Below are 16,903 nucleotides of genomic sequence, written 5' to 3'. Positions count from 1 at the left end.
TGAAAGCCTGTGTCGAAAAAGGACAAGGTCTCCGAAAGGCGGTGTCACCAAAGGTCAAGGTCTACGAAAGAAAGCGTAGCCAAATGAGAGAGTCTCCGAAAGGCAGCCTACGCAGAGAACTGGGTCTCCGAAAGCAGCGTCGCCAAACGAGAGGGTGAACGAAACGCAGCGTTGCCAAATGACAGTGTCTCTGAAAGGCAGCGTCGTCCAAGGACAGGGTCTCCGAAAGGTAGCGTCAGCAAAGGATAGGGCCTCCAAAAGGTAACGTTGCCAAAGATGACGGTCTTCGAAAGCCAGCGACGGAAAAGGACAGAGTCTCCGAGATACGGTGTCACCAAAGGACAGGGTCTTCGAAAGGCAGCGTCGCCAAAGGACAGGGTCTCCGAAAGCTAGCGTCTCTGAAATCCAGCGACGAGAAAGGACAAGGTCTCGGAAAGGCAGCGTCGCCAAAGGACATACTATTTATTGACCTTTAGAATGTATACACACATACATATACATATCTAAAGGGGGAAACCTCCCGAAGTAGCCCGCCTCCACACGCGTACTTTCGAGGGTATGCTCTTAATGTCCTGGTACCTTTAAATAAACCAGGACGTCAGTTTCCTGAATTTAAACGGTTCCCCCGCCTTTTTATTCTACTTCTTCTCATCTTTATTTTCATACATAAAATACAATTACAAAAAAAAAATACATGGAGATTCTATACATAGCTACATTTAATAATTTTTAGTTTGTATTATTTTAATAGACCGTTCAGGTGACCGGAACAAGTCTTAAAGATTTCTTGTAAATTTACTGTGCATTTGTATGATTGGTAGTTAATTAAACTTGTTAATAGTAGTTATGGATTAGTTTATGTTAGTTTATTGGTTAGTTTTAGTTATCGTATAGATAGTACTATAGGAAATGCTATGTACAGGAGGGACAACCATTCTGGTATCCAGAACTGTTTTAAGCTTGAGGGGAGAGTATGATGGGGTGAGAGTTTAGATTGGGGTGAATGATTGCTTGGATTAGTCTGCACGGACGCAAGTTCCCTGTCTGGTTTCCAGATCAGGCTTTATTGTAGTGTGTGGGGAGAATTTGCTATTTGGAAGTTAAATGCACTGAAATACTGGGCTAGTTCATTAATTTAGTGGATGTCGATTCCTAATATACACTTACTATAAGAGGTTTTGTAGTTCCTTATTTATCTCGCCGTTGTTGCATTTATGTGTTGAGGACACACGCCCGATAAGATACCGGCGTCAGCACTCCGTGTCAACTTGGTTATGCGACATGAAGCTGACTCTGCATTCCACGCTAGCGACAGTGGCCGTGCGAGGTTCAATGTCCGTGCAGACTGAGGCTGCTATGAGATCTCGGAATGAAATCACAGCCGCACAATTTAACGTGAATTAACGGGTACTAAGTTTTGATAGAATGCTAATTATGCGGAAACTGTAATTGTTAGATATGTAATAGATAAATAAATATGACATAAAATACGCAAATAATTATATGTAGACTTGATAATAATAATAATAATAATAAATTAAAAAAAGGGAAAAGATAAACAAACTTTTATATTAGATTATATTAATTAATAATAAGTATATAAATATATGTTCATGGTTTTTACTACACTTACATTGTTAAAAAATTAATTTTAATTTAATTTGTTTGTTCGAAATTTCCTTTTATATTAAGTCTCTTTGGTGCCTACTGGATTCCAGCAGATTCCAAGTCTATCAATTTTCAAGTTAAATTTTTAAGAGTTTATGGCCCCTCATCTTGGATGTATTATTAAAGAAACTTTAGTCACGATTTAATGTGGGGTTCTGATATTACTTTTAAAGTTGTTTTTTTTGTTGTTTTATTTTTTCGTTATTATGCTATTGTATTATTTTATCCCTAGAGATGGTTTTTAGGTCATTCTTCATCTTCGACGACTTCTCTCCGGGCAACCTTCATGGCTCTCTCCAGGCTGATTGGGCGGGGGTAACCCTCTCCTGGCGGCGGCTCCTCGTCTCCCAGTGGACACTCTGAAGTTTCTCCTTGGGGTTGAATCTTCCGGTGCCGACTCCTCTTCTTCCTGTGGTATCTGCTCCCGACGCGATTGTGACGGTCTCCGGGGAGGGGGTGTGGGGACTTGGTTTCGTATCCTGCTGCTTCTGCGGGGCTCCTGTTGAGGAGGGGGGGCTGGTGGGCGCCGGGTTTCCGGTTCCGTCAGGTACCTCCGCAACTCGATATTGGACACTAAATCTGCGAGGTCGCATAACTTATTTAAATGTTCGCTCCTTATCAGTTCGAAGATGTTGTTATTCGGCAGGTCTCTTCTGGCCAATATTATCTGTTCATCAGAGGCGGGGCAGGAAAAAACTCTATGTTCTGGCGTGTCTCTTTCCATCCGGCAGTATCGGCATACGTCGGTTTCCCTTTTGCCTATTTTTATGAGGTAACTCCCGTATGGTCCGTGCCCTGTTAGAAGATGTATCAGCCCTCTGGATGGCGTGACGTCCCTGTTAAAAACGTTCTCCTGCGTGCAGGGGAGGAAGTTATACAGTCTTCTACCCTTCTCGCACTCGTCCCATTCTCGCTGCCAGTCTCGATGAATCTTCGCCTTGATCTCCTGGACGGTGGGGAGGAATTCTCCCATTTGTTCGGTTATCTCCCTCTCGTTCCCACGTTTGAAGTGATAAGTCATTGCCCTCAGCTTAATTTGATAATCAATTGGCAAAGTTCCCATCATGACAAACAGCGCTTCCGACGAAGTAGTTTTAAAAGCCCCGGTAACTCTGAGAATTACTTTCCTGTAAGAAGATCTTAGCTTACGAACGTACGTTATTTTATGCAATGAAGATGAGGCCCACGCCGATGCCCCGTAAGTGATGATTGAAAAGTAGATGGACACTAGATAAGTTTTAATAACTGACGGAGGAAGTCTGTAGCTGTTGGATGCAATGGTAGCTATTTTGTTCATGAGAGCTTCCCCTTTGGAGGTTATGTTCTCAATGTGGCTTTTGAAAAGTAAGCCCTCTTCCAGCGTCACTCCCAAGTATTTAATCTCAGTTACCCTTTTTATTGATTTGCCTTTCATTCTTATTAATGGATTCCGATGTTGGCTAAATTTTCCTTTCAGAACTATGTATTTGGTCTTTGTATCCGATAATTTTAATTTAGCTTTATCACACCATTGTGTCAATTTTTGTAACGCGGTGGTAGTATTTTTCTCGATTTCTGCTCTTGAGTTTCCTGTGGTGATAATTATCAGATCATCGGCGTAGGCTATGCACTTAACTACTTCCAGTGTTTCTTGCAAGGTCTTGATGCAAGGTTCGAAGTTTACGTTCCATAGATGGGGTCCCAAAACGGAACCCTGTGGGCAACCCCTTGTCATTGTTTTAGCGATATCTTGGTCCGGAATATGTAGGGTGACTTTTCTATCCCTGAAATAGTCCTCCAGAATTCTATACAGGGTGCCCGGGCATTTCATTTCTCTGAGAGTACAGAGTAAGTGAGGCCACCAGAGATTATCAAACGCCCCAGTTATATCCGCCAGTGTTGCCACCACGTATTTGTTTTCGTTCGAAGCGACCGTGTTTAATAAAGTATTTACTGCATCCTCCGTGCATCTCCCTTTTGTGAAGCCGTATTGGAGTCCTGTATTTGGTTTCAAAGCAAGGAATTCTAATAATCTTTTTGTTATCATTTTTTCAAAGACCTTTCCCAGAACATTTATGAGACAGATTGGGCGGTACGATCTCGACTGCGTTTCGTCACGATCAGCATCCTTTTGTATTATAATAACGTTAGCCTCCTTCCAGGGCGTGGGAAATTTTTGAACTTCCAAGCATCTGTTAAAAAAGGACGTTAGGTTTGGAATGAGCTTCTGCGCCGCCATCTGGATTATTTCTGCTGGAATATTATCCGGACCCGGCGATTTTTTCTTTTCAACGTCATTATCTGGAGAGCTACTTCTTCCTCCGCGAAAGGCAGAATTGGATCGTTGTTGTAAGTCTCCTGGAGTTTCAATCTTGTTTTTGTGTGGTAGTCGTCCTCTTTCTCCATCGCATCGTCCGGCAGGAGTCCATGCAGTAATTGTTCTGCCGTCTCTCGCAAATCTATTGTGTGTGTTCCATCTTCCTTCTCTAGTGTTGAGAGAGCTTTTCCTAATTTAATTTTCCCAGACGCGATTTTATACGGCAGTCCCCATTTATCAATTGTTAATTTGTTTGTAACGAAATTTTTCCAGTGTTTACATTTGTAGGATCTTAGTTCATTTTCATATCTTTTTTTGGCCGCCCTGTATAATTCCAAGTTTTTAATTCTCATTTCATTAATGTTTGTTTTTTGATAAATTTTCCGTGTTTTTCTCATGAATGCTCTGAGCTTAGTTAGCTTCTTGTTCCACGGCTTGTTGTTATGTTTAATCTGTTCTTTAGGCGTTGCAATTTCTATTGCGTTTTGTATCGTTTCTGTCACCACTCTTGCCCATTCATTTATCGTTTTCGTGGAGTCCGCCTGTTGGGGGAGGTGTATTGATTCAATTAAAAGTTGTTGATTTGTTCTTCCCCAGTCATATCTTATTTTTGGTGATCTTTCTTCTTCAGTTGAATTTTTGGATATTTTAAAAGTAATCACATTGTGATCGCTGGTGGATTTCATGTCATTTACTTTCCATTGTTTTACTTTTCCCAGTAATCTATTGTTGGACAAAGTTACGTCGATGTTACTGGATGCCCCCGCCCTGCCTCTATAAGTTGGAGGATTGTCTGGTAGATTCTCCACAAACAGATTATTTCCTGCCACGAATTCCTCCACCAGCTCCCCGTTGGGATTCGTCTCACGCCCGTGCCACCACGGGGAGGAGGAATTCGCATCCATCGTTATTAGGAGACCTTTGTTGCTATAGACGTTGCACGCGTCGCCCATTTTTTCCAGAAACTGTTCGATATTATGGCTATATTGGCAATAGCAGTTTATAATTATGAATGATAAATTTTCCAAGGATAATTCTACACAGTTAATGTGACTGGTAGAAAATTGAGCGATTTTAATTGGTACAATCTCTCTGTTTAAAATAACTATTGCAGATTTGGCATTTTGATGATGCATTATAATTCTCGCCCCTATCGGTGCAGATGGAATTTTGTTTTTAAAAATATATGGTTCCTGCAAGGCCAGAATATCCAGTTTTTTGTTTTTAGCGAAGTCAAAAATTTCCGCGGTTGACAGTTTTGCCCCCATTAGGTTTGCCTGTGCAACGCTTACGTACCTTTCCATTAAGGGTGTCTCGCTATCTGAAAGCACTGCGGCCATTCTGTTCTTGGGATGAACACCACCCTCCCGTGAGCCCTCGCGAAGTCTGAGTAAATTTCGTTTATATCCAGGGAAACGCCTCGGCGAGCAAAAACTGTTTCCAACAATGATGATAATTCCTCCGTTTCAGTAGGAATATTGTTAGACTTTAGAGTTATCATGTCGACCGCCTCCGGGTACGGGAAGGTGATAGATTCTCCCTTTTCGTGCTTATTTCTAATCAAAATCCTCAAAGCCGTGACCAAATTTTCTTTTTCCTCGAGCCTGCTTAGTCTCAGCGCTTCTTCAAAGTTGTTGTAGATTTTTGCTGGATTTATTTTACATTTCTCTTCTACGACCAGACCCGAAGGCGGTTCAGCACTCGCCGGAGAGAATGGCGGATGAAGAGTCTGCGGTTTACTGAAATTACTATACTTGATCTCCGGATGAAAGGCACGGGCGTTCGGATTTAATTTCGTCGTTTTCTTCTCTGACATGTTAGTGTAAGTGGGGCCTGCGTCTCTCACTCCTGGATGTTGATCTCTCTCTGTGCTTGTTACTATTATTTCCTCTTGTATCCCACTTTCAATTTCGTTTTCAATTTCGTTATTGAGCGGGAAGGGTGGTTCGGGAACTACTGGGTATCTAAAGAGTCTTTCATTAAGAGGCGATTCTGGGGGGGGGGGGTTACAAAGGGGTTGTGCAGAGTTATGCCATCAGGTAAATAGGTAAAAACACTTGGGGGAAGGTTGGGTATTTTTGAGCTAAGTAGAGGCTGTGATGGTTGTACTGGTGTTTTAATGTGGTTCGAATCTAGATATATTTTGTTCTTTAATATGAAGTTTATGGTTCTTTCATTTCCCTGCGTCGTGAAGGCAGAAGATTCTATATGTTCGAAAAACGTTTCTGGTAGTTTTATGTTTTGATAATTGTCCATTTTATTCTTCTCAATTTTGGCTAGCAGTAGCTTAATTTCCTTTATTTTCCTTTCCCTGTAAGCTGCTGCTCTAGCCGCGTCGCGGCGAAGACGGCTGGGAGTTTTCCTATTTTTGTTTTTCTTTGTCATTCTAAAATTCACAGTCGATTTATAATCCATAATCTGTCCTTTCTATTAACCTTTGTAACTGTAACTTGTAAGTGGGGCAGTCCTTGCCATTACATTCTTTTTTTCTTTTCATGCAAGGAATGCATATCTTTGGACCATCTTTTTTAGGACATTGCTCCTCCTTAGAATGGCTTTCCAGGCCACACTGGGCGCAGATTTCCTTTCCTTTACAAAACCGGCTCAAATGTCCATAGTCGCAACATTTATTACACTTTGGGACGACAATGTAATCTTTAAGGGTTAAGGACAGGAATGCGACGTAGATTTTTTCATTTTTCAAAAGGATTTTTCTTAAATCTGGAGCCACCTCGAAAACACAGTGGCAGGTTGCCCTATTTCGTGGACCAGTCTTGAACTTCAAGTGAAACTTTTTAATGAACTCCTCCCAGGTCATCTTGTCTTTTAGGTTTAATAAATATATCTCCTCGTACAGATCAGTTTCTTCCTTTTGTGCAGGGACTTCGTACAGTATTAATAGTGGGTTCCTTTTGGGGAGCTCTGCCCTGATTTTATGTTTGGCTAGTTCCCCATGGTTAATTATTTTGTCCGCCTCCTCTTTTGTATCTGTCTCCACAATCAGCATTTTGTTTGTTTGTCTCATTTGTTTAATCCTTATCCCGTCTCTGATGGGATTTATCACTTTTGTGAATGTTTCTTGAACCTTTTTTGCATCTTTATTTCTGTTCTCATCTGAAATGAAGACAGTGTATTTCAAATTTTGAACAGTTTTTTGAATTTGAGCTGCCCTTCCTGTTTGCACGATAGCTGGTGACGCCGCTGTTTGTGCGTAGGATGGTTTAGCGTTACCTTCTGTCTTTGCTGCACTTTGAAGTAAGTCGCAGGCGGTTTTTAACGATTTGTTTTCAGCCACCGTCTCTTGATGAACCTGACCCATTTTGGCTACTATTTCGAGGATTGTTGATTTATTTTCAGGAGGAATGTTTCTATCTTTAGCTATAATGGTATTTAATTCGAGGGACAGCTTGATAAACAAGCCCAGTTGGATATCAGCTGTATCTGGAATATTATCCATTGCAACGTTCATTGTATCTTGACCAGCAGGAGCACCAGCACTTGGGGAAGGGGGGGTCTGGGAGCCGTCACTCCTCAATAAGTTTTTTCTCTTCCTGGGATCCTCTAGAGTTTCTGGGGATCGTTTCCTTTTATCGTTCATCGCATTACACACGAGTAAGTTCAAACCGGATCGGTCCGAAACCGGGCCTCCTATTACAAACGAGGGAGTGTCATTCTGTTGTGATTTCTGACTTTGGGATGTTTGATGCTTCGAGCCCCCTTCTTGGAGCATTTGCAGTTTTTTCACTTTAGTAAAATTTAGAATTTATCGTCCTGGTTCAATAAACCGTATCGCATAACAGCACGCGGCTGTTTTGCTGACTGTTCAAAGTGCTTCGCGTTAGCTTCCTCGAACGTGGGAAGATATGGAGGGCAGTTCACATAAGTAAAAAGTGTGTAAAAACACAGTACTTACCAGAATTCTCTGGGAGAGTATCCCTCCACCCTTCACCAACACACAAACACTCACACACACTCACATATACTCATTCCCAGTACACTGAAACGCATAAGTAGCCGTTATCTCGGAACGAAAAGACGCAGAGACGCGGAGGTCGCGCACGTACGTCTGCTTTCCTTCAGGTCACTCTCGCCAAAGGACAAAGTCTACAAACGCAAGCGTGGCCAAATGACAGAGTCTCCGATAGGCAGCGTACGCAGAGGACAGGGTCTCAGAAAACAGCGTCGCCAAAGGACAGAGTGAACGAAAGGCAGATTCGCCAAATGACAGGTGCTTTGAAAGGTAGCGTCGGCATAGGACAGGGACTCCGAAAGGCAGCGTCGCCAATGGACAGGGTGTCCGAAAGCTAGCGTCGCTAAAGGACAGCGTCTCCGAACTCCAGCGACGAAAAAGAACAAGATCACCGAAAGACAGCGTTGCCAAAGGACAGGTTCTCCGAAAGTAAGCGTGGCCAAAAAAAAAGAGTCATCAAAATTCATCGTCCGGAAAAGACCGGGTCTCCGAAAGTAGCGTCGCCAAAAGACAGGATATCCGAAAGGTAGCGTTTGCAAATAACAGCGTCTTCGACAGCCAGCAACGTAAAAGAACCGGGTGTCCAAGACACAGTGTCGGCAAAGTACACGTTCTCCGCAAGGTAGCGTCGGTATAGGACAGGGTGTCCGAAAGGGAGCGTCGAAAAACTACAAGGTTACCGACAGGCAGCGTTGCCAAAGGACAGGTTCTCCGAAAGCAAGCGTGGCCAATAGAAATTGTCTCCAAAAGTCATTGTCCGCAGAGGACAGCGTCTCCAGAAGTCATTGTCCGCAGAGAACAGGGTCTCCGAGAGTAGCTTCGCCAAAAGACAGAGTGAACGGAAGGCATCGTTGGCAAATAACAGCGTCTTCGTCAGCCAGCGACGAAAAAGGACCGGGTTTCCAAGACACAGTGTCGGCAAAGTACACGTTCTCCGCAAGGTAGCGTCGGCATAGGACAGGGTCTGCGAAAGGCAGCGTCGAAAAGTACAAGGTTACCGACAGGCAGCGTTGCCAAAGGACAGGTTCTCCGAAAGCAAGCGTGGCCAATAGAAGAGTCTCCAAAAGTCATTGTCCTCAAAGGACAGCGTCTCCAAAAGTCATTGTCCGCATAGGACAGGGTCTCCGAGAGTAGCTTCGCCAAAAGACAGAGTGAACGGAAGGCAGCGTTGGCAAATAACAGCGTCTTCGTCAGCCAGCGACGAAAAAGGACCGGATTTCCAAGACACAGTATCGGCAAAGTACACGTTCTCCGCAAGGTAGCGGCGGCATAGGACAGGTTCTCCGAAATCAAGCGTGGCCAAAGGAAAGCGTCTCCGAAATCCAGCCACGAAGAAGTACAAGGTCACCGAAAGGCAGCGATTCCAAAGGACAGGTTCTCCGAAATCAAGCGTGGCCAATAGAAGAGTCTCCAACTGTCATTGTCCGCAGAGGACAGGGTCTCCGAAATTAGCTTCGCCAAAAGACAGAGTGAACGGATTGCAGTGTCGCCAAAGGATAGGGCCTCCGAAAGGTAGCGTCGCCAAAGGACAAAGCCTCCGAAAGTAGCGTCGCCAATATACAGGGCTTCCGAAAGGTAGGGCCGCCAAAGGAAAGGGTCGCCGAGAGCCAGTGTCAAAAAAGGACAAAGTTTCCGAAAGACAGCGCCTCCCAAAGTCAGGGTCTCCGAAAGGCAGCGTCGCCAAAGGACAGGGTCTCCAAAAGCAAGCGTGGCCAAATTAGAGTCTCGCAAAGGCAGCGTCGCAAAGGACGAAGTCTCCGAAAGTAGCGTCGCCAAAGGAGAGGGTGAACGAAAGACGCGTCGCCAAATGACAGGGTATCCGAAAGGCAGCGTCGCCAAACAACAGGGTCTCAGAAAGGCACCGTCGCCAGTGTACAGGTTCTCGGAAAGGCAGCGTCACCAAAAGACGAGGTCTCCGACAGGCAGCGTCTTCCAAAGTCAGCGTTTCCGAAAGAGAGCGTCGCTAAAGAACAGGGCCTCCGAAATGTAGCGTTGCCAAAGGAAACGGTCTCCGAAAGCCAGCATCGAAAAAGGAAAAAATCACGGAAAGGCAGAGTCGCTAAAGGACAGGATCTCTCAAAGCAGCGTCACCAAACGACAGGGTGAACGAGAGGCAGCCTTGCTAAATGACAGGGTCTTCGAAAGGCAGCGTCGTCAAAGGACAGGGCTTCCGAAAGGTAGTGTCGCCAAAGGACAGGGCCTGCGAAAAGTAGCGTTGGCATAGAACAAGGTCACCGAAAGCCTGCGCCGCCCAAAGACAGGGTCTCCGAAGGGCAGCGTAGCCAAAGGATGGGGCTTCGGAAAAGTAGAGTCGCCAATAAACAGGGCTTCCGAAAGGTAGCGTCGCCAAAGGACAGATTTTCCGAAAGCCAGCGAAGAAAAGGACAGGTCTAAGAGATGCAGTGTCGCCAAAGAACAGGTTATCCGAAAGACAGCGTCGGCAAGGTACAGGTTATCGGAAAGGCAGCGTCGCCAAAAGACGAGGTTTCCGACAGGCAGCGCCTCCCAAAGTCAGGGTTTCCGAAAGAGAGCGTCGCTAAAGTACAAGGCCTCAGAAATGTAGCGTTGCCAGAGGAAACGGTCTCCGAAAGCCAGTATCGAAAAAGGAAAAAGTTCACGGAAAGGCAGTGTCGCTAAAGGACAGGGTCTCCCAAAGCAGCGTCGCCAAACGACAGGGTGAATGAAAGGCAGCGTCGCCAAAAACAGGGCTTCCGAAATATAACGTCACCAAAGGACATGGCCTGCGAGAAATAGCGTTGGCATAGAACAAGGTCACCCAAAGGCAGCGTCGCCAAAGGACAGGGCCTCCAAAACGTAGCGTCGCCAAAGGAAACGGTCTCCGAAAGTCAGCGTCGCTAAAGAGCAGGGTCTCCCAAGGCAAGCGTGGCTAAATGAGACAGTCTCCGAAAGGCAGCGTTCGCAGAGGACAAGGTCTCATAAGCAGTGTCGCCAAGAACATGGTGAACGAAAGGCAGCGTCGACAAAGGAAAGGGTCTCCGAGAGGCAGTGTCGCCAAAAGATAGGGTCTCCTAAATAGCGCGTTGCCCAAATACAGAGTCTCTGAAAGATAGCTTCGCCCAAAGCAGGATGTCCGAAAGGCAGCGTCACCAGAGGACAGAGTCTCCGAAAGGCAGCGTCGAAAAAGGACAGGATCTCTGAAAGGCAGTGTCGCCCAAAGATTCGTTCTCTGAAAGACAGCGTTGCCCAAAGACAGGGTCTCCGAGAGACAGCGTCGCTAAACTACAGGTCCTCCGATAGGTAGCGTTTCCAAAGGACAAGGTCTCCGAAAGTTAGCTACGAAAAGGGACAGGTTCTCCGAGGTACAGTGTTGCCCAAGGACAGGTTCTCCGAAACGCAGCGCCCGAATAGGACAGGGTCTCCGAAAGACAGTGTCGCCAGAAGACAGCGTCTCTGAAATCCATCGTCGCGAGTGGAAAGGGTCTCTAAAAGCCTGTGTCGAAAAAGGACAAGGTCTCCGAAAGGCGGTGTCGCCAAAGGTCAAGGTCTACGAAAGAAAGCGTAGCCAAATGAGAGAGTCTCCGAAAGGCAGCCTACGCAGAGAACTGGGTCTCCGAAAGCAGCGTCGCCAAACGAGAGGGTGAACGAAAGACAGCCTTGCTAAAGGACAGAGCCTCCGAAAGGTAGCGTCGCGAAAGGACAGGGCCTGCGAAAGGTAGCGTTGGCATAGAAAAAGTTCATCGAAAGGCAGCGTTGTCAAAGGAAAGGGCCTCCGAAAGTTAGCGTCGCCAAAGGAAACGATCTCCGAAAGCCAGCGTCCGAAAAGGACAAATTCACCGAAAGGCAGCGTCGCCAAAGGACAGGGTTTCTGAAACCAAACGTGGCCAAATGAGAGAGTCGCCGACAGGCAGCGTCGGCAGAGGACAAGATCTCCGAAAGCAGCGTCGCCAAACGACAGGGTGAACGAAAGGCAGTGTCGCCAAATAACAGGGTCTCCGAAAGACAGCGTCACCAGAGGACAGCATCTCCGAAAGCCAGCGTCGAAAAGGACAGGATCTCCGAGATACAGTGTCGCCAAAAAACAGGTTATCCGAAAGACAGCGCTGGAAGAGTACAGGGTCTCCGAAAGCAGTGTCGCAAAAGACAGCGTCTCCGAAAGCCATCGTCGCGAGTGGAAAGGGTCTCTGAAAGCCAGTGTCTAAAAAGGACAAGGTCTCCGAAAGGCAGCGTCGCCAATGGACAAGGTCTACGAACAGGGACAGTAGCTTCAGTGTGCCCATTGCTCTTCGCAGAGAAGTAACTTCAGATTAAAGGTAGGTAGTTCCCTCCTCATATCTTTCACATGGTCCACAGCAGCAAGGCAGTAGAAGGTTATGTGCTCTGGAGTATCCTTTGCGTTGTTGCAGTCTGCGCAGACATCTGTTTCTCTTCTTCCGAATCTGCATAGATTTGATCCATATGGTCCATGTCCAGTTACCAGGTTACCATTCCTCGGGATGTGGGGAATTTGGCAAAGATGTTATTTCTGATGTTGGGTATTAGTTCGTGGACTCTTCTCCTATTAGGAATGTCATTCCATTCCCGTTGCCAGTCATCTAGTAATTTGTTCTTGATGTCATATGCAGTTGGAAGAAAGACGCCGGTGATGGATGCGTCGTCGCCCTTTTTGAGATAGTATCCCGCAGCTCTTCTTCTGACTTCTAGGTCAATTGGCATTTGGCCCGCGATCACAAACAGCGTCTCCCTGGATGTGGTCCCAAAAACCCCAGTTGTTCTTAACAAGATTCGCCTCTGTGAGGCCCTAATTGCATCATTCTTTTCTTGTTCTTCAGTGCCTCTACCCACGTAGAGGAGGCGTAGGTCACGATTGTCTCATATATGGATCTAATATAGTTCCTCATTATACTGGGTTCCAGGTTAAGATTTTGTGAGGTTAGCCTTGTCAATTTGTCCATGGTTGTTTCAGCTTTAATTGTAGCTTTCTTGATGTGCGAGTTGAATTTCAGTCCTTCTTCGATTGTGCCCCCCCCCCCCCCCGATAATGAAATTCCTGAACTCTTTGTATTGTTACACCATCCAGTTTAATGGATGGGTTCATATTTCTGGCTATGTTGCCCTTGAGTACCAAGTACTTGGTTTTAGTCCTGGAGAGTTCCAGCTTAAGTCCCTTGCACCAGTTTTGGAGAGCCTGAAGAGAGCAGTTGGCTGCTGTTGACGCCAAAGGACAGCGTCTCCGAAAGCCAGCGTCGCCAAAGGAAAGGGTCTCCGAAAACCAGAGTCGAACAAGGATAAGGTCACCGAAAGGCAGCGTCGCCAAAACACAGGGTCTCCGAAAGCAAGCGTAACCAAATAAGAGTCTCCGAAAGGCAGCGTCCGCAGAGGACAGGGTCTCCGAAAGCAGCTTCGCCAAAGGACAGGATGTCCGAATGGCAGCGTCGCCTAATGACAGGGTCTCCGGAAGACACCGTCGCCAAGGTACAGATTCTCGGAAAGGCAGCGTCGCCAAAAGACAAGGTCTCCGAGAGACATCGCCTCCCAAAGTCAGGGTCACCGAAAGACAGCATCGCAAAATGACCGGGTCTCCGAAAGGCAGCTTAGACAAAGGACAGGGTCTCCGAAAGGCAGTGTCGCCAAAAGATAGGTCTCCGAAAGACAGCATTGCCCAAAGATAGGGTCTCCGAAAGGCAACGTCGCCAAATAGGGTCTCCGAAATACAGCGTCTCCAAAACACAGTGTCTCCGAAAGGAAGCGTCGACAAAGGACAGGGTCTCCGAAAGGCAGTGTCGCCCAAAGATTTGTTCTCCGAAAGACAGCGTTGCCCAAAGACAGGGGCTCCGAAATGTAGCATCGCCAAAGAGCAGAGTCTCCGAAAGCCAGCGTCGCTAAAGAGCAGGGTCTCAGAATGGCACCGTCGCCAATGTTCAGGTTCTTGGAAAGGCAGCGTCGACAAAAGGCAATGTCTCCGAAAGACAGCGCCTCCCAAAGTCAGGGTCTGCGAAAGACAGCGTCGCCAAAGGACAGCGTCTCCGAAAGGCAGCGTCGACAAAGGACAGGGTCTCCGAGAGGCAGTGTCGCCAAAAGATAGGGTCTCCGAAAAGCAGCGTCGCCAAAGAGCCGGGTCTCAGAAAGGCACCGTCGCCAAGGTATAGGTTCTCGGAAAGGCAGCGTTGCCAAAAGACAAGGTCTCCGAAAGACAGCGCCTCCCAAAGTCAGGGTCTCCGAAAGACAGTGTCGCCAAAGGACAGGGTCTCCGAAGGGCAGTGTCGCCAAAAGATAGGGTCTCCGAAAGATAGTGTTACCCAAAGACAGGGTCTCCGAAAGGAAGCGTCGCCAAATGACAGGGCCTCCGAAAGACAGCGTCGCCAATGGAGAGGTTCACCAAAAGACAGACTCTGCGAAAGAAGCTTCGCCAATGGACAGGGTCTCCGAAAGGCAGCGTCGCCTATGGACAGGGTCTCCGAAAATCCCGGGTCTTTTTTAGCTTTTTTCTACTATCTCCTAGAATATATGTGGAATGACAAGAGCTTATTCAGCAAATATTACACTGTTTCTAGTCATAAGTGTGTTGACTGGATCATAATTTTTAAGTTTTAAGAGCACGGATTAAAATTAAAAAGTTGAGTGGAGAGATAATATTAATTTCATTTAAGATGTGTTTGAGATTAAGAATATTTGCTGTGATTTTATTAATCTTACTCGGTAATTTTTTCAGCGCCAAAGGACTCAAAAGCTCATTAGATTGGTTGATTGATTGATTGGGTTGGTGTTTTATGTCCACTTTATGCACAGTATGGCTAATCGGGACTGGACCTACAGTTTAAAGTGGGATCCGAACCACTGTGCCTTCACCTCGTATCGAACTCGGAACCCCTTGATTACAAGGCGAAGACGCTACCGGTGCGCCATCGGGGAGGCCAAAAGCTGATTAGAAAATGATAGTTTGAGAACATTTTAAGTATCAACGTATAGAATACTTTTGTAGAGCATAGATTCTGCCTTTCATCAATTTTTGAACATATCAACAGGCTTTTCATGGAAGGCGCAAAACAAAAGTTAGAACGTTGAACACAGTTCAATTTTGAGATAAGTCGATATGATTTTTCTTATTTTTGGTGTCTCCGTCTTTGAACCAACAATGTTAATAATAGTTTAATAAGCATTCGTTTGATTGATTCATTGATTGTAAGTAGTATTCCACGGCGAGTAAAGAACAGTTGTTGACTTTGTATTTGTATTATATTGCGTCGCTTTCATTCCACTCCTGGCTAATCGCGACGATGAGAATGAGAAGGAGATTAAATTGACGAAGTAACTTCGGCAGAGCTACGTCCATGCCTAGAAAATCACTTCGTTCACGGAGGGCTCACGTATTTGACACTAGGGATGGCCAGATACGGATCCTGGCGGATCCGAAATCCGGATCCTTTAGTTTCGGATCCGTGGATCCAAACGGATCCGGGTCCGTATTGCCATCCCACATGAGCGATTCTTTGGAAAGTAAGAATGTGTTTATAACTTATTGTTACCTCCTAATATACATACATACATACAGATATATATATATATATATATAGTGTATGTGCGCGATTTGTAATTAATACATTTGCGTTAGTCTTACACTTTGTAATTATATAACACTGCACATATTATGTTTTATTTTAATTTTTAAAACTAACGGTAGAACAATTGTATAATTTTTGTATAACATTTCTATCTTGTTAAATGTGTTAAAGGTTTCATCCTGGAATTGAATGTCTTACATTTATGTGTGTTTCCATTTCCAATACATTCGAATGAATACATATTCGTTTCAATGGCATTTACAAAATCACCTCTGACATTTTGTGTTAAACAAGTAAGATTATTTTTGTGCACAAGTGTGTTAGCCGATGCGTTGCAAAGTATTTTAGGAACAACACTTGAAAAAAATTCTTGTAGGACTAACTAATGAAAAATTTCTTTGTAATCGAAGATCATAATACCTTTTAAGGTGTGGTAATCCGTGCGTTCATTTCGATCTTCAGCCGAGAGATCGGGATCTGCGTGGCGGGCGGCGCTGACGAATATGCCGACATTTCCGGCCTGCAATGCCCGCTTATTTTTATGGACATATGCAGACATTTATATAAATATTGCAAAACGAGCACTAACTTGTGTTATAAGAGTTGTTCAAAGTGATGTCCACCTACATTCACACATTCCTGGCATCGTTTGATGAAATTTTGATTCACACGCAAAAGTTCTTCTTCTGTAATTCTTCTAAGTTCTGCCCTTATATTGTCTTTTAGTTCGTCGATGCTATGAGGGTTATTTCGGTAGACTCTATTTTTTAAGGTTCCCCACAAATAATAGTCACATACGGTAAGATCTGGCGAACGTGAAGGTCATAAACCTCTAGAAATTATTCTGTCATCAAACACCTCTCTTATAGCGTCCAAAGAATCAGCGCCGGTATGGGCTGTGGCCGAATCTTGTTGAAAATACCCATATTGTCTCTCATTATCTGATAACAACTGAAATTTAGAAGTGATAGCGAGCTTATCAGTTTTTTTTGCCGAACAGTTTTTTGCAGACCAGGAGAAATATATTTTTTTTTTTTTGTAGGGGTTAGAGAAGTTGGAGCAACAAAGTGCCAAGTGTGAAGACCATCGGGGAGAATACGTTGAATAGCCTGAAACTTTCGTGCTTGTAGCTAAAGTCCCTCTGGGTCGGGCCTAGAACTTATCAGCCCCCCTCGTAACGTGAACCTTGCGGCTGGCATTCCAATCGTCTCACTGACATAACACACATACACACTGCAATAACACAAACAAGTAACGGAAAGTAACCAAGAATAACACTCTTGCGCACAGTACGAAATTAATACGCTCTTGGTTTACATCTGCTCGCCACTATATTCACAGCTCTGTCTTCATCTAGTCGCGAAGGAACAAAAAACTCGAGTTCGGAGATTTCGGATTGCGAGGAAGCTCACGAAAACCATTGACTTTTAACGGTTTCGTCTGCAGCGT

General features: G+C 45.2%; 1 protein-coding gene across 1 annotated transcript in view; it reads right to left on the bottom strand.

Annotated features, from left to right (window-relative positions):
- Positions 1 to 7,944, bottom strand: part of LOC145983864 (omega-amidase NIT2) — a 35,070-nt gene extending 27,126 nt beyond the window's left edge. The window contains exon 1 of the mRNA XM_083116925.1: positions 7,878 to 7,944. The gene's annotated coding sequence lies outside the window, so the exon portion shown is untranslated. The remainder of the gene's footprint in view (positions 1 to 7,877) is intronic.
- Positions 7,945 to 16,903: the final 8,959 nt, after the last annotated feature.

The sequence above is a fragment of the Lepisma saccharinum genome, chromosome 2 (assembly GCF_977018435.1).
Source record: "Lepisma saccharinum chromosome 2, izLepSacc3.1, whole genome shotgun sequence".
Taxonomy (NCBI): domain Eukaryota; kingdom Metazoa; phylum Arthropoda; class Insecta; order Zygentoma; family Lepismatidae; genus Lepisma; species Lepisma saccharinum.
This window is presented reverse-complemented; position numbering and strand designations above follow the sequence as displayed.